The sequence below is a fragment of the Trachymyrmex septentrionalis genome, unplaced genomic scaffold (assembly GCF_001594115.1).
Source record: "Trachymyrmex septentrionalis isolate Tsep2-gDNA-1 unplaced genomic scaffold, Tsep1.0 scaffold118, whole genome shotgun sequence".
Lineage (NCBI taxonomy): Eukaryota > Metazoa > Arthropoda > Insecta > Hymenoptera > Formicidae > Trachymyrmex > Trachymyrmex septentrionalis.
The window spans coordinates 207,837-212,304 of NW_017304310.1; positions in this window are offsets into that span (position 1 = coordinate 207,837).

Below are 4,468 nucleotides of genomic sequence, written 5' to 3' on the forward strand. Positions count from 1 at the left end.
TTGAATATGGGCGGAGTATCCTGGCTGCTGAGTAAGGGCGTACGCCAGATTGTTTGGATCGCCGTAAGCGGTTAAAATAGAGGTTTATAACCGCGGCTTGAAGATTCTGTTTGGCATTTTTCTAGAATAATACTCGCGTGAAACCCTTTAATGCTTCCATGCATGACACGTTTAACAAAATAATATTGAGATGGAAAATTAGAAAAGAAACGTAACTTATTTACATACAATACTTAAAACTACTGTTTGCGATTTCTCTTATAACGAAGCGCGGATGCTCCGTTTGGAAAACGGTATTGTTACAGACGTGTGTGTGGGCGAAGAAGATAATATCATCGTGTTTATCAGTCAGCGCATATCCAGTGGGATATTCATTGAATAACCCAAATTTTCATTGCGAGTTCCCTGTAGCTAATTGTGTGCGGTAATTTACTACGTCCTTCGTAAAACAGCGGAGATCAAAAATTATAGTAGCTGTCCTCGTCGACACATTTCACTGTATCTACATTTAGCGGTAGTGTATAACGAAATCTTATCTACTAACAGATTAATTTCTATTATTTGTTTTTTAAACGAGATATGTACAAAGTTTTTAACGTTTTTATCGTGATTCCAACCCTCGAATGAGGAAATTACGGTTCTTGCGCCGAGCGTTTCTTATAAGCAGTGTTCTACTATTCACAACATTAGGAACTAAATTCTTAAAAGTTACATTTTGAATCGTGTATCCATATACATACGCTTCTATGCACGCGATTAGTTCGTTAGGTATGTAATATTTGTCATTTTTAATAATTTTCCTTGTATTTTGTTCCTTATTGGTATTATCGTTCGTCGGTTTTTCGTAAATGGTTTTGATTTCTATTCTGCAGGCTAGTACGTCGACATTTGTGATTCTGGGGCACTGCACCAGTTCGATATAAGTTTCTCGCTGCAAAATTTTCTCGTATACCGGGCTGCAGTCTTTAACGTTGAGCGAAAAGTGAGTCTGCCGTTGGAGTCTGCTTTTTCACAATCGTAGCTGACGAGGGAGTTGACGCAGCGAACCAGGGCGAGTATGTCCAAAATTTTGAAATTTATCTGCAAAACAAGAGAGCGGCCAGCCGGGCTCGCCGTAGTACGCTTTCCGAAACCTGTTAGAATGTACTACCCTAGTGCGGTTTTTTCCTAACTTATTATATAATATATTTCCTAACTTACTATATAATAATTCATTTCCGTTATCGAGCATCTCGACAATCGGATACGGACCGACGTATTCACTGTCAAACTTGCGCGTTTTCCTTTCGTTAAGCATGAACGCGTTATCTTCCACCTTGAAGTTGCATATTTATGCGTTTATCTTAATAAGTTTTAGATTTTTGTTTTGATTTTTCTTTGGCGATTTGTTGGATATCGGAAATTTCTGAATAAATTCATTAGATAATATTCATATGTTTCGCTTTCGCGATCTATTCCCGACGAGATCCGGGACGCGGGGATGCCAAATACTGACTCGTGCGGAGTGAAGTCCGTCCCTTCGTGAACGGAAATGTAGTATAAGAAACTTGCCCTTTCTGTAAAGTCATTCCAATCTTCATTTTCATTCATGAAGCATTTTAGAAACTCGATGAGGACATGATGCGAACGTTCTAGGGATCTATTAGATTGCGGATGGAAGGCTGTGGTACAGAGTTGCTTGATTCGAAATTTTTTCATGATGGCTTTCATTAGGCGACTGGTAAAGTTTCTACCTTGGTCGGTTAATATGCTTTTAGAACATCCAAATCTGTATATAAAAAATTGTTTACCAACCCTATTGCGATGATCTGAGCGGTGGCATCTAGCAGGAGGATATAAACGGAATACTTCGTGAGAAGATCCTGCATAGTGAGGACGTACACGTTTCCTGTTAAGGGCTGTCCTGTTAAGGGGGCCTACTATATCTAACGTGACCTTATCGAAGGCTTTGCCAGGTGTCTATAAGTGTCTATAGGTTGCCTAGTTTTTCTTCTCTAGTTTCTGTAGCTGGCATGTACGACAGCGTCTAACAAATTCTTGAATTTGGTTTTTTAAATTGCTCCAAAAGTATTTTTGTTTGATATAAAGGTAGGTCTTTGCTACGCCCTTGTGATCTCTGGCGACGGATTCGTGATTCTTTTGTATGATACGGATTCTATCTTCTACTGGAGGGGTGATACGGCTTTTGTATGTCGAGATTACCTCGGGGCGTTCTGCGAAAGTTTTTCGGAAACAAGAGAATACAGATGATACTATCAACCTTCTCTATTTTAGATATGCTAAAGGAGTGTAAGGATAGTTCGTTAGCGACATCCAACAGAGATGCGAAGCACTCGTCTAATATTTCACTATCGATTCTGACGCTCGGTTTTTTCCTTTACCGTTAAGGCGATTATATATCGACCTGTGTCGATGGACAATAGCACGCGGGCTCGTCCTAAGCTAAGGTTATCGAGTGGAGATAGCTTGAAAGTTTTCTGGAGCTCGCAAGCTCCGTTATCTACAGGCTGCTGATTTCCGATTACGAAAATTATTAAATTGTCATTACGATTGGTAAGCGCGTCGATTTCTCTGAGAATGTAATCGGAAGAGGAGTTCAATTCGTTTTCATCTTCGGATTCAATGTCAGAAAGTTCGATGTCGTTTAATGGAACCGGCGCGACGTTCCCTTCGTCTTCGGGAGCGCGGAGTCTGTCAGATCGCATCAATCCACGTTCGACGTTAGTAACTTTCGTCAGGGAGTCGAAGTTATAGTGAGCGGATTATTCCTTATTAATTCGTCACTTCTTGTGTCCTCTACTTTGGATGATTCCGAGGGGGACTCTGGTAATGAGACAGTAGCTGCGAGAGGAGCAAGCAAGAGAGGAGGAGATCCCTTAGACCTTGTCTTTTCGGAGGTCGTTAGTGCCCTTGGGGATTCCTATCTCTTATTCGGCTGTACTGCCGAATGCCTATCTTCCGAGATGGTTCATCATCGGAATCGGTAAGGTCTTCTATCAGATTTCTATCAGGAAGGACATATCAGATTTCCGATAAGGTCTTTTACTTAGGATAAATATGGAAAGATATTGACAGTCTGAACTATGAGTAGGATTCCGCGAAAGAGCATCCGCGTTGCTATTACGTACCGGATTTGTACACGATTTTGTAATCGTATTCCTCTAGCTTTAGACGCTACTTCATGAGGCGAGAGGTTGAGTCCTTTACTCGATACAGCCATGTTAATGATTAGTGGTCAGTGACTAGTGAATACGCGTCCGTATAAGTAAAACCTAAAACGATTAGTGCAGAATACGATGGCTAGGAGTTCCTTTTCTATCGTGGAATAATTTCTTTCAGCAGCATCTGGACACGTACCCTGGAAAGGTCTTATCCGATAGTTCCTTGGCTTAATACTCCATCGATGGCATAATCTGACGCATCCGTAGCAAGTATAAACTCGTGATTCGTGCATCGAGTAAAGGACTCAACCTCTCGCTGCTGAAAGAAATGCCAAACAGAATCTTCAAGCCGCGGTTATAAACCTCTATTTTAACCGCTTACGGCGATCCAAACAATCTGGCGTACGCCCTTACTCAGCAGCCAGGATACTCCGCCCATATTCAAGAGCAAGTTGCGTGTTTCGTCTATTGCCTCCTGGTGTCTGTCCAGGTACGACCTGCAGGAGCCTGCTTTTTAGAACTACCGGTCATAGTCAACGGCAACCTGATGTACTTGTCACCGCGAACGCGTACATCTTCTGCCAAGGGCACCGAAGTCACTTGCAATCTCGGAGGCGTAGCCAAATATAAGCTCAAAGGCAACTGATACATACTCACGTCGCAACTAGAAGAGACCATCCCCTCTCCCATCGAGATATCGGTGAAAAAGTTACCTTGGAGAGCACCTCCACGCCTAATCGACGACACTACCTCTGCCACACCTTTTGAAGAAACGCAAGACATCGACTCGGAGTTAGAAACGGGTCCATGGATCACTAGGGCAAAAATTTTCCTCTTCTATGCGTTTATAACGGCGAGCGCTGGTATTATCGTCAAGTTATTATTTTATAGGAAACAGAACTGATACTCACATACACCTCTTGTCGCTAAAAATCAGATTAGATATTGTCGGTTCTTTACTAAGCACCAACAGAAGGTTCGTGCAAGAACATCCGGCCATTACACGAATTCCATCTCGATGGAGACGCAAACAAAGCTATGCGGCATACTCGGAGATTTGATAGCTTTCAAAATCTCGAAGAGCAAATAACTAGAAGCATCTATGCTTCGCCGAGATATACCCCGCATAAGGAAGGAATTCCACCCCCGGGTTCCGTTCTAAGGGGTGGAATGTAACGTCCGGGTGTCAAAAATCAACAAACCGGCTGTCACTCTAGAGCATACATTATAGTCGGAATCATACGGCTTGTACCTATACACTGATCAAGCCGCGAAAGAGTCCCCTCTCCACGCGCCGACCACGTGAA